Source organism: Panthera onca, chromosome X (assembly GCF_046562875.1).
Source record: "Panthera onca isolate mPanOnc1 chromosome X, mPanOnc1 haplotype 2, whole genome shotgun sequence".
In the NCBI taxonomy this organism is placed as follows: domain Eukaryota; kingdom Metazoa; phylum Chordata; class Mammalia; order Carnivora; family Felidae; genus Panthera; species Panthera onca.
This window is the reverse complement of record NC_138357.1, coordinates 82,253,126-82,280,665: the sequence shown is the minus strand read 5'-3', so window position 1 is coordinate 82,280,665 and position 27,540 is coordinate 82,253,126.

Sequence of the window (27,540 nt, the reverse complement as noted above, 5' to 3'; positions counted from 1 at the left end):
ATATCAATACTAGCCAAAGCTATCTACACATTCAATGCAATCCCAATCAAAATTGCACCAGCATTCTTCTCGAATCTAGAATAAGCAATCCTGAAATTCATATGGAACCACAAAGGGCCCCAAATAGCCAAAGTAATTTTGAAGAAGAAGACCAAAACAGGAGGCATCATAATCTCAGTCTTTAGCTTCTGCTCCAAAGCTTTAATCATCAAGACAGCATGGTATTGGCAAAAATAGACACATAGACCAATGGAATAGGATAGAAACCCCAGAACTAGACCCAGAAAAGTATGCCCAACTAATCTTTGACAAAGCAGGAAAGAATATCCAATGGAAGAAAGACAGTCTCTGTAACAAATAATGCTAGGAAAACTGGACACCAACATGCAGAAGGTTGAAACCAGACGACTTTCTCACACCATTCACAAAAATGAACTCAAAATGGATAAAGGACCTGAATGTGAGACAGGAAACCATCAAAACCCTAGAGGAGAAAGCAGGAAAAGACCTCTGACCTCAGCCGTAGCAATTTCTTACTTGACACATCCCCAAAGACAAGGGAATTAAATGCAAAAATGAACTACTAGGACCTTATGAAGATAAAAAGCTTCTGTACTGCAAAGGAAACAACAAACAAAACTAAAAGGCAACCAACGGAATGGGAAAAGATATTTGCAAATGTCATTTTGGACAAAGGGCTAGTATCCAAAATCTATAAAGAGCCCACCAAACTCCACACCGGAAAAACAAATAATCCTGTGAAGAAGTGGGTAGAAAACATGAATAGACACTCCTCTAAAGTAGACATCCGGATGGCCAACAGGCCCATGAAAAGATGCTCAACGTCGCTCCTCATCAGGGAAATACAAATCAAAACCACACTCGGATACCACCTCACTCCAGTCAGAGTGGCCAAAATGAACACATCAGGAGACTCTAGTTGCTGGAGAGGATGTGGAGAAACAGGAACCCTCTTGCACTGTTGGTAAGAATGCAAACTGGTGCAGCCTCTCTGGAAAACAGTGTGGAGGTTCCTTAAAAAATTAACAGTAGACCTACCCTATGACCCAGCAGTAGCACTGCTAAGAATTTACCCAAGGGATACAGGAGTACTGATGCATAGGGGCACTTGTACCCCAATGTTTATAGCAGCACTCTCAACAATAGCCAAATTATGGAAAGAGCCTAAATGTCCATCAACTGATGAATGGATAAAGTAATTGTGGTTTATATACACAATGGAGTACTACATGGCAATGAGAAAGAATGAAATATGGCCCTTTGTAGCAACGTGGATGGAACTGGAGAGTGTGATGCTAAGTGAAATAAGCCATACAGAGAAAGACAGATACCATACGTTTTGACTCTTATGTGGATCCTGAGAAACTTAACAGAAACCCATGGGGGAGGGGAAAGAAAAAAAAAGGAGGTTAGTGTGGGATAGAGCCAAAACATAAGAGACTCTTAAAAAACTGAGAACAAACTGAGGGCTGATGGGGGGTAGGAGGGAGAGTACGGTGGATGAGGGGTACTGAGGAGGGCACCTTTTGGGATGAGCACTGGGTGTTGTATGGAAACCAATTTGACAATGAATTTCATGTATTTAAAAAAATAAAATAAAATACAAAAACAAAACAAAACAAAATAGAAATGCAATCACAGAGATTGGGAACAGGCTTGTTGCAATGAACACAATGCTGGAAGATTCAGAGCTTTGAGTGAGTGATAAATAAGAGAAATAATGGAAAATAATGAAGATGAACAAAAGAAAGAGAAGAATTAAGGAACATGAGAATAAGCTTAATGAACTCAATGACTCCATCAAATGTAATATCTTTCCTGTTATAGGAATCTGAGAAGAAGAGTGAAAATGAGGAAGAAAATTTGTTTGAGAAAATAATACCTGAAAAATTCTCTAATCTGGGGAAGGAAACAGACATCCAGATCTAGGAGGTACAAAGAACTCCCATAAAATCAACAGAAGAGTCTTATACAACACATATTGTCATTAAATTTGCACAGTATAGTGATAAAGAAAAATATTAAAAGCAGCAAGGAAAAAGAGTACTTAACTTACATGGGAGACCGATAAGATTAGCTGCAGATTTCTCAACAGAAATTTGGCAAGTCAGAAGGGAGTGGCATGATATATTCAATGTCCTGAATGGAGAAAGTCTTCATCCAAGAATATTCTGTGTAGCAAGGCTGTCGTTCAGAATAGAAGGCAAGACATAGAGTTTTCAAGACAAACAAAACTACGTTGGTTTTTTGAAAAAATAAACAAAATTGATAAACCTCTAGCCAGGCTTCTCAAAATGAAAAGGGAGAGGACCCAAATAGATAAAATCATGAATGAAAATGGAATTATGACAACCAATCCCTCAGAAATACAAATAATTATCAAGGAATACTATGAAAAATTATATGCCAACAAACTGGACAACCTGGAAAAAATGGACACATTTCTAAGCACCCACACACTTCCAAAACTCAAAGAGGAAGAAATAGAAAACTTGAACAGACCCATAACCAGTGAAGAAATTGAAACAGTTGTCAAACATCTCCCAACAAATAAGAGTCCAGTACAAGATGGTTTCCCTGGAGAATTCTACCAGACATTTAAAGCAGAGATAATACCTATCCTTCTCAAGCTGTTCCAAGAAATAAAAATGGAAGGAAAACTTCCAAACTCATTCTCTGAAGCCAGCTTTACTTTGATTTTCAAACCAGACAGAGACCCAGCAAAAAAAGACAACTACAGGCCAATATCCCTGATGAATATGGATGCAAAAATTCTCAATAAGATACTAGCAAATCGAATTCAACAGCATATAAAAAGAATTATTCACTATGACCAAGTGGGATTCATTCCTGGGCTGCAGGGCTGGTTCAATATTCGCAAATCAATCAATGTGATACATCACATTAATAAAAGAAAAGAAAAGAAACATATGATCCTGTCAATCGATGCAGAAAAAGCATTTGGCAAAATTCAGCATCCTTTCTTAATGAAATCCCTCGAGAAAGTCGGGATAGAAGGAACATACTTAAACATCATAAAAGCCATTTATGAAAAGCCCACAGCTAATATCATCCTCAATGGGGAAAAACTGAGAACTTTCCCCCTGATATCAGGAGCACAACAGGGATGTCCACTCTCACCTTTGTTGTTTCACATAGTGTTGGAAGTTCTAGCATCAGCAATCAGACAACAAAAGGAAATCAAAGGCATCAAAATTGGCAAAGATGAAGTTAAGCTTTCACTTTTTGCAGATGACATGATACTCTATATGGGAAATCCGATAGACTCCACCAAAAGTCTGCTGGAAATGATACATGAATTCAGCAAAGTCGCAGGATGCAAAATTAATGTACAGAAATCTGTTGCATTTTTATACACCAATAATGAAGCAAGAGAAAGAGAAATAAAGAAACTGATTCCATTCACAATTGCACCATAAATCATAAAATACCTAGGAATAAACCTAACCAAAGATGTAAAAGATATGTATTCTGAAAAGTATAGAAAGCTTATGAAGGAAATTGAAGAAGACACAAAGAAATGGAAAAACTTTCCATGTTCATGGATTGGAAGAACAAAAATTGTTAACAGTGCCCAAAGCAATCTATACATTCAATGCAATTCCTACCAAAATAACGTCAGCATTGTTTACAGAGCTAGAAAAAACAATTCTAAAATTTGTATGGAAGGAGAAAAGACCCTGAATAGTCAATGTAATGTTGAAAAAGATAATCAAAGCAGGAGGTATCAGAGTTCCTGACTTCAAGCTGCATTACAAAGCTGTAATCATCAAGACAGTATGGTACTGGCACAAACACAGACACATAGATCAATGGAATAGAATAGAAAAACCCAGATATGGACCCACAACTATATGGCCAGCTAATCTTTTAAGAAGCAGGAAAGAGTATCTAGTGGAAAAAAGTCTTTTCAGCTAATGGTGTTTGGAAAACTGGACAGTGACTTGCAGAAGAATGAAGCTGGACCACTATCTTACACCATAGCCAAAAATAAATTAAAAATGGAAGAAAGACCTAAATGTAAGACAGGAAACCATCAAAATCCTAGAGGAGAAAACAGGCAATAACCTCTTTGACCTCAGCCATAGCAACTTTTTACTAGACATGTCTGTGGAGGCAATGGAAACAAAAGCAAGAATGAACTATTGGGATCTCATCAAGATAAAGAGCTTCTGCACAGCAAAGGAAACAACAAAACTAAAAGGCAACATATTGAATGGGAGAAGATATTTGCAAATGACATATCAGGCAGTCAGAGAAATACAAATACCATATGATTTCTCTCATATGTGGAATTTAAGAAAGAAAACAGACGAACATAGAGGAAGAAAAGGAAAAATAAAATAAGATAAAAAACAGAGAGGGATGGACATTATAAGAGACTCTTAAATATAGAGAAAAAACTGGGGGTTGCTGGAGGGGGGTGTTGGTGGAGGGAAGGGCTAAATGGGTGATGGAAATTAAGGAGGGCACTTGTTGGGATGAGCACTGGGTGTTATATGTAAGCAATGAATCACTGGATTCTACTTCTGAAATCAATAAATACTACACTATATGTTAACTAACTTGAATTTAAAGTAAAAAAAAAACAAAACCCGTTGCCTCCCGCAGTTCTGCTATTTGGAGTCCACTTTTGACTAGTGTACCAGCTGCTGTCATGAATCTTCTGTTTCAATACACACCCAAATCATGTACTATCAGTATATTAACCTTTCTTCCTTTTGCTCTTATGCAAGCCCCAGTAAAAGGAATTTACTTGGAAACCTGAGCTGATTTAACATTTGTCAGAGCTTAATATTCTAGTGATTTACGTTGATCGGTGATGGTATTTCCAATCTGGAAAGTCCTATCTTCTTTCTGGAGGTAGAAGTCATCATCATGAAGAGTGAGATTAACTTGGGGGAGGGGTTTTATGCTAAATCTAGTCTAGGACAGGAGAATGATGTAGCATTAATGACACAAGCATCAGTGGGTAAAGGAAACAAGGTGGTAGGCTTAAGATTCTGACAACAATGTATGGTGGTGTGAGAGGGAGAAAGTAGTATTTCATGAGGTAAGTTGAGACATAGTAAAGTGCTGAATTTTCAGTAAGTAATCGGGTCTGCACAACATGAGGAGCATGTATGTTAAGCAGATTACCTAATACTAAATCAGCTGTAGCTTGGACAAATTTGGCAGTTATAGCCACAGCTTGAAGATAAGGGGGAATGGTCTTAGCTACTGGGTCTAAGGGCAAATGATAATATCTCAGAGGTCTTTGGTGTACATTATGCTTCTGAGGTAACACTCCCAGGGCATGATACTCTCATTCATGTGCAAACAAGGAACAAGGCAGGGAGTAATTTGGATATCCAAGGATGGGAGGTGAAGGTACAAAGCCCTTAAGGTTCACAAAAGCATCTTTGAATAGGGGGTTCCAGACTACCAGGTCTGAAGATGACTCCCTAGTCATGCATAGAGAAGTGAGGCAACCATAGAGAAATTATGGATCCATACCCCACAAGACCCCCCCCCCCCCAAAACCCCCTCAGTTGTTTTCTTTGAGGGAGAGGAAAATGTTGGTGGTAAAGTCTTGGTCTATGGAGACAGTTTTACTTGCACCTGAAATATCATGACCAAGATATCAGACACACTAGAGAGCAAAGTTGAATTTTGTCTCTAGCCGTCTTGTGGCCCTTTGCTGCTTATACTTTAAAAAGGTAGTCATTATCTAGAAGGGAGTAGTTATAACTGTCAGAACACAGAAGGAAGTCATCTACACATTGGATTAAAGTGGAGTCTCCTGGGAATTTTAAGTCCCTCAAACTGGCATTTAAAGTGCACAAGAAGTAGATAGGAGACTCAGTAAATCCATGAGACACAACAGTCCAGGTATATTGTTGGTTATTCCAAGTGAAGGTAAATAAGTATTGGGATTATTTATGAAGAGAGATACTAAAAAAGATAGAACACAAATAGATGCTTGTGGAATATTAGGTGTTGGAAGGGATAGCAGACAGGATAGAGTTAGGACTAAGTACCAAGGGAAATCATGGTTTGACAATTTTATTGCTAGCTATTGGATCTTGGACTAACCAATATTCTCCCCAATGCTCACCTCCCTTTTGGGCCAAAAATCAAAGTATTACATGGAGTAGCAGTGGGGACTGGAAGTTTTTGTCTAATAAAACTTGGATTATTAAGCAAAACCTCTCGAGTCCTTCTGGCTTTAAATTACATTGGGGAATCCTGGGGAGTATGATTGAAGGATTTTTTTTTTACCTTAAGAAGTTCTGCATCCCATATGTGCCCAATATCAGTGAATTTTTTTGCCCATAAAGAAGAGGGAATTATAATAGTTGATTTAAATCCTCAGTGAAATAGGTGTTAGGTTGAAGGGCCATAGTAACTCAGGGAAGTTAGATAAAGCCATTAGGGGACACAGATGTGAAAGTGAGAAGCTGGGGGCCTGTAGAAGGAATCCTTTGGAGGCACAATGAATTTTTATACCCAAATTTATGAGAAGACCATTTCCTAACAGGCTTAGTAGAGTAGTAGAACTGAGAAGAAAGTTGTGTTGAGTTTTAAGAAGTCCCATAGAAAAGTGAGAAGCTGGGACATGAAGTGACTCATCAAAACACACCACTGAAAAAGTTTTGTGGCTCCAAACAAGGGTAGCAAGAAACAAGGAAGTATTAAGAGTAGAATGTATTGCACTGGTATCAGTGAGAAATGTGGTGGGGCACACTTACACTTGCAGGGTTATTTCCCCTTGCTAGTTTAATCACAGTTGAGAGTATTGGACATTTACTTTCCCAGAGGAGAGTCAATAATTTTCTGGTGAGGAGGGGACTTGGACTTTATCTTGTCTCTGAAGGTCTAGGCAATCACAGACCCAGTGTTTTTTTTTTTTTTCTTACAGTTTTGGTAAGTGTCCTGATCAATGGGAGAAAATGATTTCGGAGCTTGCCATATATTAACATTTTCAGGTCTTTCTTGTTGTTTTAATTGCAATACCATAAGGTTGTGTTGTGTATTTTCCAATTTTTTTTTTTTTGAAATGCTATCTTTGTAATGCTGGGCTAACATCTGGAACTCAGACATGTTTGCATTTTGCCAGTTAATATTTTTTTCTCTGTAATGTGTCATGGAACTCTAGTCTGAGACCATTTATAAAGTTTGTGACCAGATCAGGGGCTATTTGGGAAGTCATTTCCAGCCCAAATGCTCTTTACATGTTGTTTTTAATGGATGCCAACAGCTACAGTTTTATCTCTTTGTTGTTTACAATTTTGAATACATGAGCAAACAACTTTAGTGGAATAGACCTGAAGAATTGCTCCTAGTAATTTTTTTTCTTCTGGGAACCACGGGGTAGTCTGAACTCTTGAAGGTCTTCAGGAATGATGTTCTATTTAGCCTTTTCAAACCAAATGGAGGCAAATCCAGCACTGACCAATGGGTGGATAAGTTGATATGAATCATGGAATCATGGAGACTATGCTCCCAGAACCATTCTAAATATAATAAATCTTTTACTTTCTTTCTGAGGGCCAGGAAAGTCCTTGATGATGGCATGTATTTTGGGCCAAGACCAAGGTTTAAATGTTATGTCTTATGTTGACCTCACTTGAGAACCAATGCTGGCTGCACCCTGGGCTTCATCCGTAAGATATGGAGGCCCAGTGAATCTTACAGTTATAGGGAGTTGAGGGGCTGGGGATGCCATTGATGAAGGGTATTCTGGGAGAGGACGATATAAAGGAGAGATGGGAGAGGAATACAAGAGTGCTGTGGAGGATGCTATGGAGTTTACAGGGTCAGAAAATTTTTTCTGAAGACATTGTGTAAGAACCTCAATAGTTTGAGTGAGTTTTGAATTATTTAGGCACCTTTTTGGCTTTTTCATAACAAAGCAGACCATTGTACATCTGAGATTCTTGTTTCTTTTTGCTCTAGTATTCCCTATAGATGGAGTAATTTGGGCATATCCTAGGAGCCCCAGAGGGACCATTGTAGCTCAAGAGAGGTTATAAGTAAAGTTTTGCCAGACAGTATTAGGGCCATAATGGTGAAGCATTTAGTCAATGAATGAGAAACTCCCATGTTGTTGAATAATGATAATTTTACACTTATGAACAGAGAAACTTCAGATTGTAACCCAGCCTCTGTTTTCCCCGGACTCTAACTCAGATACTTAGAAATAGTCATTTGCCTAGGATTCTAACCCAGTTGTTACAAACAGAAACCTAGGACTCCACCTGGCTTCTGCTTGTCTTGAACGCTAACCCAGTTTCTAGAATATACTCCAGAATCTTATGAATCAAAATATATCTTCACCATGGTACAGTGGACATTTACCTGAAGCACTGGATTTTGGTTGGACTAAGACTCACTACGGATACCCAAATGAACAAGACTGGAGAAAAAAGGCATTAGTTGGAGCTGGGAGGCCTGGTTATCCCACCCAAGGGTCTGATGGTGGTTCTGATCCAGATCCCAGTTGTGGCACCAAAAAGTGTTAAAGAGAACCAGAGCCAGACAGAAGTTAAAGTGATAAAGATAGCTTTTATTCAATAAGTTATTGCAATAGGGGGAGAGAGATGCCAGTATAGAACTGGGCTCAATTCTGAATACAATCAGAACAAGTGGGAATTTATAGTTATGGAGCAATTGACACTGGGGGCATTTGTGGATGGGAAATTACTAAGAGACATTAAGTCTGGGAGGATTCTGGCTGAACTGACCTCATAGGATTCTTGCTGGAGGCAGGTCAGAGTGATCAGATATTACGTAGGGAATAGTGGGGATGAGGAGTTTGATCAGATAGCAAAGGTGGGGAATTCTCACTAACCTGACTGAGCAGGATTCTTGCTAAAACTGGGTTATACAAGGAAGTACATGCATGGGTCTCGTTGGGCACAGGGTTCAAGGGGAGCCTGACTAAAGCTTGGTCAAACAAAGAATCTTTGTCAGTGGACATGAGTTTTCAGTTCCTTTGGGTAAATGCCAAGGAATGGGATTGCTGGATCATATGGTAAAAGCATGTTTAGATTTGTAAGAAAACATCAAATTGTCTTCCAAAGTGGATATATCATTTTGCATTCCTACCAGCAATGACTGAAAGTTCTTATTGCTCCACATCCTTGCCAGCATTGCATGTAACCTCACAATGTTTCAAAATATTGTTTGGCCTTTGAAATCCTAAACTTGGAATGGGATATTTTGTCACTCACTCATTTTGTCAGAGATGGCCTTTTCTTTCTTTTTGCCAAACTCTCACCTACATTTTAGGTTCTAACTCCTCCTGGAACCCTGCCCAATCAGTTCCTCTGAGCTCTTACAACCTTCCTTTGTATTTTTGTCTTCTCTACCAGACTGGGAGTGGGTCTGATTATATGAGGACACAAACATATTCTGAAAATATTATTGGTTCCAGAACCTGCTCTGGACTGGGAATACAGAGTGAATTAGTTATGGCCCATACCAGTAGGCATTGCTGTAGAACTAAATGAGTCCTTAGCACAGCACCTGGGGTGTTAGCTATCATCATCATCACCACTACCACCACCACCACCACCACCACCATCATGATCTTTCCATGTCAGTTTATAAACACATAGCCCATTTTAACTGATCAAATCACCCTCTCTAGTGATGCTTTAAATTTTTCTTTATTGCAAACAAATTAGCAAGGCTTATATTTTTTCATACATTTCTTGAAAAGTTTCTTTTCCCTCCTCTAGATCAAAGTTTCTTTAACTGTGGTCCCCAAACCAGTTAGCATCAACATTACCCTGAACTTTTTAGAAAGGCAAATTTTCAGGCCCATTCCAAACCTACTGAATTGTAAATTCTCCTAGTGGGTGGCCTCAGCAACCTGCGTTTTAACAAGCCCTCTTTGGTGATTCTAATGCACTGCTCTTGCTGAGCCAATAGGATATACGCATTTTTAAAATTGTAGTAAGACACTGTCAAACAGGCCTCCAAAACAGGCACAAGGTTTCTCTTATATACTAAAGTCTCACTTAGAACATTGTTAATGAACAGACAGGCACATCCCTTCCCAGTCTTGCTTCCCATCTCATTTGACGTGACCCACCCGCTTGGCTGGATTGCATCAGCCTTTTGCGAGCCCCACCCCGGTGTAAGTGTGCACGCTAGAGCAGCTGGGGTAAAGAGTGACCTTTGATATCTGAAGGAGTGAACCGCCCATGGGGCGGGGCTTTGATTCCCGAGCTTGGAGGAGAGAGGTGGAAAGAGTCAGAAAGAGGCGGTATCTACCTCGGCAGAGGGTGGGACAAAGGCGGAACAAGGAGTAGTGAGTTGTGGGGTTCGCATTTTTTCTTGGATTTCTCTCTCAGAACCGAAAGTTTCCCTGAATTTCTCATGAATAGGGTGTTGCCACTTTTTAAAGGATTGGAAAAGGGAAAAGCGAGAACTTCTGGGCTCAAAGCTCCGCCGCCCCCCACCCCCGCCCGAGGCAGAGGCAGCCAATTGGCCAGTGGGGCACAGGCGAACCAGCGAAAAATGACGAAATCGTGCAGACACTAGCCAGAGAGTGGCTTTGGGAGAGGGAGGAGCTCGGATGAGAGTAGAGGGGTGTGATAAACCTGGACCTAGCCCGGATGAAACCCTATTAGGAGATGGAGAGCCCCAGAAGAGGGGAAGGGGAGGTGTCTTGCACGCACTAAGAAATAGGCTGGGGCAGGGCAGAAGCCGCTGCCCAGAAGGAGTTACAGCCACCCAAGGATAGGTAGTAGGTGGCCGCCAGGGAGTGACAGTGCCTGCCCACGTCCACAAGTGAGCCATACAGACTAGCCCATACATTTTTAAACCGTTAATTTTTTTGTATTTCTTTCTTTTTCTGCTCTCACCTCTCAGAGAAAAAAGTTTGTGATGATTCACCTGTGGAATCTCCAGCACCAAACGGAGGGGCCCTTATAAAAAAAAGGCACATAATTAAGATGGCTGATTGAAAGAGAAGACCAAAAAATGAAAAGGAAAAAAGGGGAGAAAAAGCTCAGAGACGTTTGTAGTTTACATAAAGAAAGTTCAGGTCTTTTTTTTTTTTTTTTTTTTTTTCATAGAGAAGAGATTTTAATTGTCCACCAGCAGACCCTGAGCCCACACAGCTTTTACGTTGTCACGATCAGAATGCACACATAACCCTGCATCCTTAGTTATAACATAATAGAATTTCCCCGTTGTTACAGAATTTCCACAGCCACCATCCCTCCGTGATGGTTATAGAAAGTCCCATCAGATGGCTGTGCCACAATCCACTTAACCCTTCTCCTCTTGTTGGATATTAAGACTACTTCTCTGTGATTGACCATCAGAAAATAGCCCTGTAAGAAAGTTTTGTGCTTAGAGCTTTTCCTGTTTGGGAGTGGGTGTATATTCATTTAGTTGCAGAATTACTGGGAAAATAGCATAAACAAATTTCAGGCTCTTGTTGATCTGCTTTCCTGAAATTGATTGTACCCATTGACAACAGAGGCCAAATCCAAAATCAATCCTAGTGAGTTAACTCCAGGTCTTGTATGTCTCCAGGCTGGTTTTAATTTCTCCATCTTGCAGCAAGTGTTCAGGTTTATTATTATTTCTGACCTTTGGGGCAAGACAAACACACATTAAACGTTCAGGGACAACTTTAGCAACTGCAACAGCTGACATTGTGAGGGGGAACAGCTCAGGTTTCAAGCTTGGGCAACTGGAGTGGATGAACTTATATTACTGTGACAGGGAATCTGAGAAGAGGAACAGGTTTGGGAGAGGGCAGATGAGATCAGTTTTAAATATATTTAGTTCAAGGTGTCTTTGGGACATCTAAGGGGAGGTATCCAGGAGACAGGCATACAAATGGATAAACAATAGTCTTTGCCCTTCTCTGAACTCCCAGAGCTCTCTGTGCTCTCTCATGTCTCAGGTTGCCTTTTTCCTTGAACTATTCTGGGAGTTCCTTGAGGAGAGAATAAGGGCCAGATTCAATTGTGTATCCCTCTTCCCAGTGTCCAGTACAGTCCTTTACACCTAGGATAACGTAAAAGTCTGTCTTGAATGAAAGGATTTCATTGATTTCTTAACTGGATGATTCCTGTAGTAGGACTTCTGCACTGGGGGAAAAAGTTTGGACTCTTAAAAGTTCTGGGAAGGCTTCCTGTAAGAAGTGGTATAATGTTACTCTTAATAATCATGACCATTTGTTGAACACTTACCATCTGCCAATCACTATGCTACACATATGCATCAGAAATGCCCCTTCTTAACTGTCTTCTTTATACCCCACTATGGGAGAATCTATTCTACTTACAGCTCCTGCTGAATGGCCAAGTGAGGCCTGACCATGTTCTATATCCTTCCCTCCTTTAGAGTACAAATGATTGTACCTGATCCAAGGCCAGCCTCACAACCTGCGTTTTATGGACCAGCTTGAAAAGATGAGGTGGGCCAATCAGATTGCTTTTTTGAGAATATGAACTAAGATATCCAGAGGGGAGTTGCCAGTTGTGGGTAGTTGATCCAACAGGTCCAGCAGACAAGGATGCTGCTAGAAGGTGTGCATTATGGACCAGCTCAAGTGCCAGCAGAAATTCTTGAGAGATGAGCATGGGAGAAATGTGCGGAGAGAAGCAAACATGTAGTATATTTTTAAAAAGCTTCCTAGTTTGAAATAATTATATATCCACAGGAAGTTGCAAACTATGATAGAGTACTTCTACTCTTTACCCAGCTTCCTCTGAAGATCATAGCTTGTGTAAATATAATACAACATCGAAATCAGGATATTGACATTGGTACAATCTACAAATCTTCAGATTTAGCCATTTTTACATGCACTTACTTATATGTATTTCTCTCTGTAGTTCTTTACAATTTTATCATTCTATATATATATTCATTTACCACTACAATAATCAGGATTCAGAATTTTTCTGTCACTGTGAAGGAACTCTCTTGTGGTACTACTCTTTTTAGTCATACTTTCTTCCCTGCCATCACCCATATCCCCTGGAAAACACAAATATATTCTCCATCTCTATAATTTTATCATTTTGAGAATGGTATATAAAGTGGATCATATAATATGTGACATTATGAGTTTGGCTTTTTTCACTAAAAACAAAGCCCTTGAGATCCATCCTAGTTGTTGGGTATCAGTAGTTCATACTTTTTATTGCAGAATAACATTCTGTTCTATGGATTTATTACATTTTGCTTATCCATATGTTAACTGAAGAACATTTGGGTTATTTTCAGTTTTTGGCTATAAAAAATAAAGCTGCTATGAACATTTATACACAGATTTTTGTATATATGTAAGTTTCCATTCTCTGAGATAACAGCCCAGGAGTGTTATTGATAGAACATATGGTAAACATATGTTTACATTTTTAGGAAACTAGTAAATTATATTCCATAGTGGTTGTACAATTTCATATTCCCACTAGCAATGTATGAGAGATCCAGTTTCTCTGCATAATCACCAACAATTGGTATTACTAATTTTTATTTTAATATGTGTGTAGTAGTATCTCATCATGGTTTTATTTTGCATTTACCTAATGGATAATGATGTTGAACACTTTTAATGTGCTTATTCACAATCATTATGTGTTTTTTAAGTTTTTATTTAAATTCCAGTTAGTTAATATACAGCATAATATTAATTTCAGGTATACAGTATTCACCTGAATATTCAAAAACTCAACACGTCTATACAATACCTGGTGCTCATTACAACAAGTGATTCCATAATCCCTATCACCTATTTAACCCATCCCTCCACCCGCCTCCTTTCTGGTAACCATCAGTTTGTTCTCTACAATTAAGAGTCTGTTTCTTGGTTTGCCTCTCTCTCTTTTTTCCCCCCTTTGCTTATTTGTTTCTTAAATTTCACACGAGTGAAATCATATGGTATTTGCCTATCTCTGACTTATTTCCTTAGCATAATACTTTAGCTCCATCCATGCTGTTGCAAATGGCAAGATTTCATTCCTTTTTAATGGCTGAGTAATATTCCATTGTCAATATCTTCTCTATGAATTAATCAGTCAATGGACGTTTGGGCTTTTCCCATAATATGGCTATTGTTGATAGTGCTTCTATAAACATCGGGGTGCATGTATCCCTTTGAATTAGTATTTTTGCATCCTTTGGGTAAATACCTGGTAGTGCAATTGCTGGATTGTAGGGTAGTTCTATTTTTAACTTTTTGAGGAAACTTCATACTGTTTTCTATAGTGGCTGCACCAGTTTGCATTCCCACAAACAGTGCAAGAGGGTTCCCCTTTCTCCACATCCTTGCCAACACCTGTAGTTTCCTGTGTTGTTAATTTTAGCCATTCTGACTGATGTGAGGTGATATCTCATTGTGGTTTGGATTTGTATTTCCCTGATGATCAGCGATGTTGAGCATCTTTTCATGTATCAGTTGGCTATCTGTACATCTTCTTTGGAATAATGTCTTTTCATGTTTTATGCCCATTTTTAAATTGCGTTATTCATTTTTGGGTGTTGAGTTTTATAAGTTCTTTATATATTTTGGATACTAACCTTTTATCAGATATGTCATTTGCAGGTATCTTCTCCCATTCCATAGGCTGCCTCTTAGTTTTGTTGACTGTTTCCTTTCACGTGTGAAGGAGCTTTTTATTTTGGTGTGAAGAAGCTTTTTATTTTGATGTAGTCCCAATAGCTTATTTTTTTTAAATATGAAATTTATTGTCAAATTGGTTTCCATACAGCACCCAGTGCTCATCCCAACAGGTGCCCTCCTCAATACCCATCACCCACCCTCCCCCCCTTCCCACTCCCCATCAACCCTCAGTTTGTTCTTAGTTTTTAAGAGTCTCTTATGTTTTGGCTTCCTCCCTCTCTAACCTTTTTTTTTTTCCTTCCCCTCCCCCATGGTCTTCTGTTAAGTTTCTCAGGATCCACATAAGAATGAAACCATATAGTATCTTTCTCTGTATGACTTATTTCACTTAGCATAACACTCTCCAGTTCCATCCACGTTGCTATAAAAGGCCATATTTCATTCTTTCTCATTGTCATGTAGTATTCCATTGTGTATATAAACCACAATTTCTTTATCCATTCATCAGTTGATGGACATTTAGGCTCTTTGCATAATTTGCCAATAGCTCATTTTTGCTTTTGTTTCTTTTGTCTCAGGAGACACATCTAGAAAGAAGATGCTATGGCTGATGTCAAAGAAGTAACTGCCTGTGTTCTTTTCTAGGATGTTTCATGGGTTAAAGGCACACATATAGGTCTTTAATCCATTTTGAATTTATATTTGTGTGTGCTGTCAGAAAGTGGTTCAGTTTCATTCTTCTGCATGGTGCTGTTCAGTTTTCCCAACACCATGTGTTGAAGAGACTGTCTTTTCCTCATTGGATATTCTTTTCTTCTTTGCTGAAGATTAATTGAACATACAGTGGTGGGTTTATTTCTAGGTTTTCTATTCTGTTCTATTGATGTATCTGTCTATTTTTGTGCCAGTATAATACTGTCTTGAGCAGTACAGCTTTGTAATACAACTTGAAGTCCAGAATTGTGATGCCTCCAGCTTTGCTTCTCTTTTCCCAGGTTGCTTTGTCTCTTCTGGGTCTTTTATGACTCCACACAAATTTTAAGATTCTTTGTTCTAGCTCTGTGAAAAATGCTGTTGGTATTTTAATAGGGGTTGCATTAAGTGTTTAGATTGCTTTAGATAGTATAGACATTTTAACAATATTTGTTGTTCCCATCCACGAGCATCGATTATCTTTCCATTTCTTTGTGTCCTCTTCAATTTCTTTCATCAGTGTTGTATAGTTTTCAGAGTACTGATCTCTCACCTCTTTGGTTAGGTTTATTCCTCAGTATCTGATGGATTTGGGTGCAATTGTAAATGGGAATGATTCCTTAATTTCCCTTTCTGCTGCTTCACCATTGGTGTATAGACATACAACAGATTTCTGTACTTTGATTTTGTATCCTGAGACTTTACCAAATTCACATACCAGTTCTAGCAGTTCTTTGTGGACTTTTTCAGGTTTTCTATATAGGGTATCATGTCACCTGCAAATAGTGAAAGTTTGACTTCTTCCTTACTGATTTGGATGCCTTTTCTTTCTTTCCTTTTTTTTTTTTTTTTGCCTTATAGCTGTGACTAAGACTTCCAATACCATGTTAAATAAGAATTGTGAAAGCAGACATCCTTGTATTCTTGAGTATAGAGGAAAAGCTCTCACTTGCTTCACATTTAGGATAATATTAGCTGTGGGATTCTCATTTATGGCCTTTAATATGTTGGGGTATGGTCCCCCTAAATCCACTTTGTTGAGGGTTTTAATCATGAATGGATGTTGTACTTTGTCAAATGCTTTTTCTGCCATTTATTGGAAGGATTATATGATTCTTATCCTTTTTTTCTTATTAATGTAGTGTAACACTTTGATTAATTTGTGAATATTGAACCAATGTGCAATCCAGGCATAAATCCTACTTGATGGTGGTAAATGATTCTTTTAATGTATTGTAGGGATAGGTTTGCTAGTATTTTTATTGAGAATTTTTGCATACATGTTTATCAGGGATATTGGGCTTTAGTTCTCTTTTTTAGTGGAGTGTTTTTCTGGTCTTGGTATCAGGGTAATGTGGACCTCATAGAATGAATTTGGAAGTTTTCCTTCATTTCCTTTTTTTTTTTTTTTTTAAATAGTGAGAAGGATAGGTATTAACGCTTTCTTACATATTTGGTAGAATTCCCAGGTGAATCCATCTGGCCCTGGACTTTTGTTTGTTGGGAGATTTTTGATTACTGATTTTTTCAATTTCTTTGCTGGTTATTGGTCTGTTCAAGTTTTCTATTTCTTCCTGTTTCAGTTTTGGTAGTTCATATGTTTCTAGGAATTTATCCATTTCTTTTTGTAATGTTTATTTATTTTTGAAAGAGGGAAAGAGAGAGCAGAAGGAGAGGGAGACACAGATCAAAGCAGGTCTCCAGGCCTTGAGCTGTCAGTACAGAGCCTGATGTGGGACTCAAACCCACAAGCCATGAGATCATGACCTGAGCTGAAGTCAGACGCTTAACTGACTGAGGCACCCAGGCGCTGCATGGATTTTATCCAGTTCTTTTTTTTTTTTCAATATATGAAGTTTATTGTCAAATTGGTTTCCATACAACACCCAGTGCTCATCCCAAAAGGTGCCCTCCTCAATACCCATCACCCACCCTCCCCTCCCTCCCACCCCCCATCAACCCTCAGATTGTTCTCAGTTTTTAAGAGTCTCTTATGCTTTGGCTCTCTTCCACTCTAACCTCTTTTTTTTTCCTTCCCCTCCTCCATGGGTTTCTGTTAAGTTTCTCAGGATCCACATAAGAGTGAAACCATATGGTATCTGTCTTTCTCTGTATGGCTTATTTCACTTAGCATCACACTCTCCAGTTCCATCCATGTTGCTACAAAGGGCCATATTTCATTCTTTCTCATTGCCACGTAGTACTCTATTGTGTATGTAAACCACAATTTCTTTATCCATTCATCAGTTGATGGACATTTAGGCTCTTTCCATGATTTGGCTATTGTTGAGAGTGCTGCTATAAACATGGAGGTGCACGTGTCCCTTCGAAACAGCACACCTGTATCCCGTGGATAAATGCCTAGTAGTGCAATTACTGGGTTGTAGGGTAGTTCTATTTTTAGTTTTTTGAGGAACCTCCATACTGTTTTGCAGAGTGGCTGCACCAGCTTGCATTCCCACCAGCAATGCAAAAGAGATCCTCTTTCTCCGCATCCTCACCAACATCTGTTGTTGCCTGAGTTGTTAATGTGAGCCATTCTGACAGGTGTGAGGTGGTATCTCATTGTGGTTTTGATTTGTATTTCCTTGATGAGTATTACTCGGCAATAAAAAAGAATGAAATCTTGCCATTTGCAACTACGTGGATGGAACTGGAGGGTATTATGCTAAGTGAAATTAGTCAGAGAAAGACAAAAATCAAATGCCTTCACTCATATGAGGACTTTAAGAGACAAAAAAGATGAACATAAGGGAAGGGAAACAAAACTAATGTAAAAACAAGGAGGGAGAAAACAGAAGAGACTCATAAATATGGAGAACAAACTGAGGGTAGCTGGAGGGGTTGTAGGAGGGGGGATGGGCTAAATGGGTAAGGGGCATTAAGGAATCTACTCCTGAAATCATTGTTTCACTATATGCTAACTAATTTGGGTGTAAATTAAAAAAAAATAAAATTAAAGAAAAATAAATGTTAAAAAATAAAAAAAATAAGATAAAATATTTTTCTAAACTCCTACTTGAAATATTTCATCCAGGCTCCAGAATTCTGGAAGCAAGCCAATGACAAGGGGTTGTGGTCCCAGTGTTCTAGATGAAAAATTTAATTTTATCACTTTGCAGCCTAGTGTTTCACTCCAGTCTTCACTGAGGTTGATGTCTCCACGTCCAAATCCTCTTGGCTTCATTTTCTTCTGAGAATAAACCTCAGGAATCTTGTAAAGTGGGAGAATAGTAGTCATTAATTTGAAAGGTTGGGAGAATTGGGGAGTTTAATTGTTATCTATAGACTTTCAAGGAATCTCCCTTTTTTCAGTTCCATACCTCACTTTCATTTTCCAAAGTACTTTGTACCTCTATGTCCTAAATCTTTCATGGTTCTATGGGGGTAAAATGGCTATTTTTTGGAAGCATTCAAATTTTACTTTACACTTCTCTGCTAAGTTAGTTAATTAATCTGATTTTCATCTTCACAAAATATGCCGAAATATCTCATCTACTCTTGTGTCCACTTCCACTCTCTTTACCCCCATTGGCTTACACATTTTTGTACCTCTACTATCATTTAGTAGTGTTTGGGACTGTGTCAAATGTGTGTGTGGATTGATATGTAACCATATAAAGTCATCTAACTATAATTTAAATTTGGAATTATGACTAGCATAGACTATGCTGTAGTTCCTACCTGGATTGTAGTTACCTCAATGAATAATCATTTTCAGAGGAGTTTAGTTGCCTCATCTGATATCATGGACTCAACTCTTATCGCAGATTTCACATATTTCCATTGACTGTAATTGTTTATTTTAATGTGTAATTTGATACTATCTAATTATTGGTCAATATATCTAGATTGAAATCTTTGACATCTTAAAAAGCAATGTTTTTGGATTATTTTTAAAAAGTAACACATGCACATGGTAACAAAAATATCAAACAGTACAAAATCATATTCAGTAAAAAGTATCTTTTTTACTCCGCCATCCCTCAGCCACCCAGTTCCTCTCCTTAGAAGCAACCACTGTTGCCAATTTCTTATGTATTCTCTCAATGATATTATAGGCATAGTCAGGCTTACCTTTTCACAGAAATGGCAGCAGCCAGTGCACACTAATAAATCTTGCTTTTTTCATTTTATAGTAGACTTCGGAGATCTCCCATTTCAATGCACATAGAATAGAATTGTTACTTTTCCCCCTGATGGTTTTATGGTATTAGGTTGTATAAATGCACTACAATTTGTTTACACAGTCCTCTATTGATGTACATTTAGATTTTTTCAACATTTTTCTACTGCAAATTTCACTATAGTGAATTTTTTTGCCTTCTGTAAATATTATATTTAAGTATATTTGTGGGATAAATTCTTATAAGTGGAATTGTTGGGTTAAAGAATATGCATTTTTAAAATGTGTTTGTCCTTTTTTTAATATTCCACAAACATTTGCGAAAGCATTCTTGTTTTATGACAATATATTTCTAGACCCATTTCTTTCTTTTGTCCTGAGATGTATCTACCACACAAGTAACACTAATTCAATTTGGCAGAGAATAGTATAAGATATGGGACACAAGTAACCCTAATTCAATTTGGCAGAGAATAGTATAAGATATAGGAGCTTGGGGTGTATTAGATTTTCCCACCTGACTACTGGTGTTAGACAGAAGCAGTTTAAATAATTTAAGTGACAAAGTGAAAGCTTTTTAAGGGCGAGTTCATGTTCATGTTTCGTTCTACTATGAGAACTTCAGAAAAAAAACATTCTTTTTTATTTTTACTATTTTTTATTAAAAATTTTATTTTAATTCTAGTTCGTTAACTTACAATGTTATGTTAGTTTCAGGTGTACAATATAGTGATTCAACATTCCTATACGTTACCCTCTGCTCATCAGGACAAGTGCACTCCTTAATCCCCATCAGCTACTTAACCCATCCCTCACCCTCCTCCCCTCTGGTAACAATCAGACTATTCTACATAATTGTCTCTTGTTTGATTTTTCTCCTTCCATCTCTGTCTTTTTCCTTTGTTCATTTGCTTTGTTTCTTAAATTCCACATATGAGTGAAATCATATGGTATTTGTCTTTCTCTGACTGAGTTATTTCAATTGGCCTCATACTCTCTGTGTCCATGTCATTGCAAATAGCAAGATTTAATTCTTTTTGATGGCTGAATAATATTACAGTGTGTGTGTGTGTGTGTGTGTGTGTGTGTGTGTGTGTATAGCACATCTTAATCCATCAAATCAATCATTGGACACTTAGGCTGCTTCCGTATCTTGGCTATTGCAAATAATGCTGCTATAAACATGGGGGTGCATGTATCTCTTTGAATTAGTGGTTTTGTATTTGCAAATACAGTAATGCAATTGCTGGATCATATGGCAGTTCTATTTTTAACTTTTGAGGAACCTCCATACTGTTTTCCAAAATGACTGCACCAGTTTGCATTCCCACCAGCAGTGCACAGGTATTCCTTTTTTCTCCATCCTTGCCAACACTCGTTGTTTCTTGTGTTGTTGATTTTAGCCATTCTGACAGGAGCCAGGTGATATCTCATTGTAATGTTGATTTGCATGTCCCTGATAGTAAGTGATGATAAACATCTTTTTATGTGTCTGTTGGTCATCTGTTTGTCTTCTTCTGCCCATTGCTTAACTGGATTATTTATTTTTGTGTGTGTGTTGAGTTTGATAAGTTCTTTATATATTTTGAATACTAACCCCTTATCAAAAATGTCATTTGCAAATAGTTTTTCCCATTCCATAGGTTGCCTTTTAGTTTTGTTGACTATTTCCTTCACTGTGCATAAACTTTTTTATTTTGATGTAATCTCAATAGTTTATTTTTGCCCTTGTTTCCCTTCTCTCAGGAGACATATCTAGAAAGAAGTTGCTATGACCAATATCAAAGAGGTTACTGCCTGTGTTCTCCTCTAGGATTTTTATCTTTTCACGTCTCGCATTTAGATCCTTAATCAATTTTGAACTTATTTTTATGCATGTTGTAAGAAAGAGGTCCAGTTTCATTCTTTTGCATGTTGCTGTCCAGTTTTCCCAACACCGTTAGTTGAAGAGACTGTCCTTTTCCCATTGGATATTCTTTTCTGTTTTGCTGAAGATTAATTGACCATATACTTGTGGGTTCATTTCAGGGTTTTCTATTCTGTTTCATCGATCTGTATGTCTGTTTTTGTGCCAGTACCATACTATCTTGATGATTATAGCTTTGTAACACAGCTTCAAGTCTGGAATTATTATGTCTCCAGCTTTGGTTTTCTTTTTCAACATTATTTGGCAACCCAGTTTCTTTTCTGTTTCCATAAAAATTTTGGGATTGTTTTTTCCAGACCTGTGAAGAATGCTGGTGTTATTTTAATAGGGATTAAATTGAATGTGTAGATTATTTCAGGTAATATTGGCATTTTTATAATATTTGTTCTTCCAATCAATGAGCATGGACTTTTTTTCCATTCCTTTGTGTCATCTTAAATTTCTTTCATAAGTTTTCTATAGTTTTCAACGTACAGATCTTTTACTTCTTTGGTAGGTTTATTCCTAGGTGTCTTGCAGTTTTGCTGCAATTTTAAATGGAATTTGTTCCTTGATTTATTTTTCTTCTGCTTCATTATTGGTGAATAGAAATGTGAACAATTTCTTTTTTTTAAAATGTTTACTTATTTTTGATACAGAGAGAGAGAGAGAGAGAGAGCATGAACGGGGGAGGGTCAGAGAGAGGGAGACACAGAATCTGAAACAGGCTCCAGGCTCTGAGCTGTCAGCACAGAGCCCGACGTGGGGCTCGAACTCACGGACCGTGAGATCATGACATGAGTCGAAGTCAGCTGTTCAACCGACTGAGCCACCCAGGTGCCCTGAAATGCAACCAATTTCTGTATGTTGATTTTACATCCTGCAACTTTGCTGAATTTACATATCATTTTTACCCACTTTTTTTTCATGGAGTCTTTCAGCTTCTCCATCTAGAGGAATATGTCATCTGTGAAGAGTGAAAATTTGACTTCTTCTTTCCAAAATTATATTTATTTTATTTTTTTTTTTTTTTGGTTGCCTGATTGCTGAGGCTAGGACTTCCAGTACTGTGTTGAACAATAGTGGTGAGAGTGGACATACTTTTCATGCCTGATCTTAGGGGGAAGCCCTCAATTTTTTCCCCTTGAGAATGATATTAACTGTGGGGCTTTCATATATGGCTTTTATGATATTAAATTATGTTTCTTCTATCCCTACTTTCTTGATGGTTTTTATCAAGAAAGGGTGCTGTGTTTCGTTAAATGCTTTTCTGCATCTGTGGATAGAATCATATGATTCTTACCTTAAAAATTTTTTTTAATGTTTATTTTTGAGAGAGACACACACACACACACACAGTGCAAGCAGGGGAGGGGCAGAGAGACGGAGACAGACTCTGAAGCAGTTCCAGGCTCTGAGCTGCCAGCACAGAGCCTGATGTGGGGCTTGAACTCACAAACCGTAAGATCATGACCTGAGCTGAAGTTGGACGTTTAACCGACTGAGCCACCCAGGCACCCTTCTTGTCCTTTCTTTTAGTAATGTGGTGTATCACATTGATTGATTTGTGGGTATTGAACCAACCCTGAAGCCCAGGAATGAATCCCACTTGATAGTGGTGAAAAATTTTATAATGTACTCTTGAATTCAATTTGCTAGTATCTTGTTGAGAATTTTTGCATTCAGGTTCATCAAGGATTTTAGCCTGTAATTCTCCTTTTCAGTGGGGTCTTTTTCTGATCTTGTAATCAAGGTAATCCTGACTTAAAAGAATGAGTTCAGAGGCTTTCCTTTCATTTCTATTTTTTTTGGAAGAGTTTGAGAAGAATAGGCATTAAGTCTTTTTAAAATACCTGGTAGAATTCTCCTGGGAAGCCTTCTGGCCAGGACTCTTATTTGTTAGAAGATTTTTGATTACTGATAAAATTTCTTTGCTGGCTATGGGCCTGTTCAAAATTTTGTGTTTCTTTCTGTTTCAGTTTTGATACTATGTGAATGTCTAGGAATTTTTCCATTTCTTCCAGATTGTCCAGTTTTTTTGGCATATAATTTTTCATAGTATTGCCTTATAATTGTATTTCTGTGGTGTTGATTGTGATCTTTCCTCTTTCATTAGTGATTTTATTTATTTGGGTCCACTCTCCCTCCCTGTCTCTCTCTCTCTCTCTCTTTTTTTTTTTTTGAGAAATCTGGTTAGGGGGTTATCAATTTTTTAAAAAACTTTTTTAGTGTTTTATTCATTTTCTAAGAGAGAGAGAGAAAGAGCAGGGGAGGGGCAGAGAGAGAGAGGGAGACACAGAATCCGAAGCAGTCTCCATGGCCTGGAGCCTGATGTGGGGCTCAAACTCACAAACCATGAGATCATGCCCTGAACTGTAGTCAGACGTTTAACTAACTGAGCCACCCAGGCACCCCTCAATTTTTTTATCTGTAAAAAGTTTTTAGTTTCATAAATGTGTTCTACTGTAATTTTTTGGATTCTATATCATTTATTTCTGCTCCATTCCTTCCTTTTTAAAGTTTATTTATCTATTTTCAGAGAGAGAGAGAGAGAGAGAGAGAGAGAATCCCAAGCAGGCTCTGAGCTGTCAGCAAAAAGCCTGATGCAGGGCTTGAGCTCACGAACCGTGAGATCATGATATGAGATGAAGTCAGGAGTTTCTGGCTGAACTGAGCCACTCAGGCACCCATTTTTTGCTCTAATCTTTATTATTTCCCTTCTCCTGCTGGCTTTAGGAATTATTTTCTGCTCCTTTTCTGGCTCCTTTAGATGTAAGGTTAGGGTGTGTATTTGGGACATTTCTTGCTTCTTGAGATAGGCCTGAATTGCAATGTACTTTCCTCTTAGGACTACGTTTGCTGCATCCCAAAGGTTTTCGAATGTCGTGCTTTCATTTTTTATTTGCTTCCATGTATTTTTAATTTCTTCTTCAATTTCCTGGTTAACACATTCATTCGTTCGTAGGATGTTCTTTAACCTCCATGTATTTGAGGGCTTTCCAATTTTTTTTGTGGTTGATTTCTTTTTTTTTATATTTTAATGTATATTTTATTTTATCAAATAAAAGTACAAAATCACACATGGGAATGATATCCATTTTTATATGTAATTTATTGTCAAATTGGTTTCCATACAACACCCAGTGCTCATCCCAACAGGTGCCCTCCTCAATGCCCATCAACCACTTTCCCCTCTCTCCCACCCCCCATCAACCCTCAGTTTGTTCTCAGTATTTAAGAGTCTCTTATGATTTGCCTCCTTCCCTCTCTGTAACTTTTTGTTTTCCCCCTTCCTCTCCCCCCTGGTCTTCTGTTGAGTTTCTCAACAGGATCCACATATGAGTGAAAACATATGTTATCTGCCTTTCTCTGCCTGACTTATTTCACTTAGCATAATACCCTCCGGATCCAACCATGTTGCTACAAATGGCCAGATTTCAAAACCCTAAAGGAGATAGCAGGAAAAAAACCTTTGTGACCTAAGCCGCAGCAATTTCTTACTTGACACATCTCCAAAGGCAAGGGAATTGAAAGCAAAAATGAACTATTGGGACCTCACGAAGATAAAAAGCTTCTCCACTGCAAAGGAAACAATCAAAAAAACTAAAAGGCAGCTGATGGAATGGGAAAAAATATTTGCAAATGACATATGGGATAAACGGCTAGTATCTAAAATCTCTAAAGAACCCACCAAACTCCAGACCCAAAATAACAAATAATCCAGTGAAGTAATGGGCAGAAGACATGAATAGACATTTTTCTAAAAAAGACATCCAGATGGCCAACAGGCACATGAAAAGATGCTCAATGTCACTCCTCATCAGGGAAATACACATCTTTGTGGTTGATTTCAAGTTTCATAGTATTGTGATCTGAAAATTTTCATGCTATGACCTCGAACTTTTTGTACCTGTTGATGGCTGATTTGTGACCCAGTTTGTGATCTATTCTGGAGAATGTTCCATGTGCACTTGAGAAGAATGTGTATTCTGCTGCCTCAGGATGAAATGTTCTGAATATATTTGTTAAGTCCATCTGGTCCAGTGTGTCATCCAAAGCCATTGTTTCCTTGTTGATTTTCTGCTTAGATGATCTGTCCATTGTTGTAAGTGGAGTGTTGAAGCCCCCTACTATTATGGTATCATTATCAATGAGTTTCTTTATGTTTGTGGTTAATTGATTTATATATTTGGGTACTCTTACATTGGGGGTATAAATACTCACAATTGTTAGATCTTCTTGGTGGATAGACCACTTAATTATGATATCATGACATTCTTCATCTCTTGTTACAGTTTTTATTTAAAAATTTTGTTTGTCTGATATAAATATGGCTATTCCAGCTTTCTTTTGGTGACCATTTGCATGATAGATGGTACTCTATCCCCTTACATTCAAGCTGAAGGTGTCCTTAGGTCTAAAATGTGTGTCTTGTAAGAAGCATTGATGGGTCTTGTTTTCTCCATTCTGATACCCTAACCTTTGATTAGATCATTTAGTCCATTGACATTTAGAGTGAGTACTGAAAGATATGAATTTAGCGCCTGTTGATTTGAGGTTTCAGGTGATGTTCTCTGGACCTTTGTGGTCTTTGTTGCTTTGGTCTGTGTTTTTAATTTTTTTAATTTAATTTTTTAAATTTACATCCATATTAGTTAGAATATAGTGCAACAATGATTTCAGGGTTAGATTCGTTAATGCCTGTTATATATTTAGCCCATCCCCCCTCCAACAACCCCTCCAGTAACCCTGTTTGTTCTCCATATTTAAGAGTCTCTTAGGTTTCATTCCCCTCTCTGTTTTTATATTATTTTTATTTACCTTCCCTTGTGTTCATCTGTTCTGTGTCTTAAAGTACTCATATGAGTAAAGTCATATGATATTTGTCTTTCTCTGACTGACCAATTTTGCTTAGCATAATACCCTCTAGTTCCATCCATGTAGTTGCAAATGGCAAGACTTCATTATTTTTGATTGCCAAGTAATACTTCATTGTATATATATACCACATATTTATCCATTCATCCATCGATGGACATTTGGGCTCTTTCCATACTTTGGCTATTATTGATAGTGCTGCTATGAACGTTGGGGTGCATGTGCCCCTTCGAAACACCCTACCTCTATCCCTTGGATAAATACCTAGTAGTGCAATTGCTGGGTCATAGGGTAGTTCTATTTTTAATTTTTTGAGGAAACTCCATAATTTTTTCCAGAGTGGCTGCACCAGTTTCCATTCCCACAAGCAGTACTAAAGTGTTCCCATGTCTCTGTATCCTCACCAACACCTATTGTTGCTTGAGTTTTTAATGTTAACCATTCTGACAGGAGTGAGGTGGTATCTCATTGTGGTAGTTTTGATTAGTAATTTCCTGATGGTGAGTGATGTTGAACATTTTTTTTCATGTGTTGGTTAGCCATCTGGATGTCTTCTTTGGAGAAGTGTCTATTCATATCTTTTGCCCATTTCCTCACTGGAATATTTGTGTTTTGGGTCTTGAGTTTGATAAGTTCTCTAGAGATTGTGGATACTAACCCTTAATCTAATATGTCGTTTGCAAATATCTTCTCCCATTCTGTCAGCTGCCTTTTAGTTTTGCTGACTGTTTTCCTCACTGTGCAGAAGATTTTTGTTTTGATGAGGTCCCAATAGGTCATTTTTGCTTTTGTTTCCCTTGCCTCTGGAGACGTGTTGAGTGAGAAGTTGCTGTGGCCAAGATCAAAGAGGTTTTTGCCTGCTTTCTCCTCGAGGATTCTGATGGCTTCCTGTCTTCCATTTAGGTCTTTCATCTGTTTTGAGTTTATTTTTGTGTATGGTGTAAGAAAGTGGTCCAGGTTCATTTTTCTGCATGTCACTGTCAAGTTTTCCCAGCACCACTTGCTGAAGAGACTGTCTTTATTCCAATGGATATTCTTTCCTGCTTTGTCAAAGATCAGTGGCCCATATGTCTGTGGGTCCATTTCTGGGTTCTCTATTCTGTTCCATTGATCTGAGTGTCTATTCTTGTGCCAGTACCACACTTTCTTGATGATTACAGCTTTGTAATACAGTTTGAAGACCGAGATTGTGATGCCTCCTGCTTTGATTTTCTTTTTCAAGATTTCTTTGGCTATTCAGGGTCTTTTCTGGTTCCATACTAATTTCAGGATTATTTTGTTCTAGCTCTGTGAAGAATGCTGGTGTTACTTTGA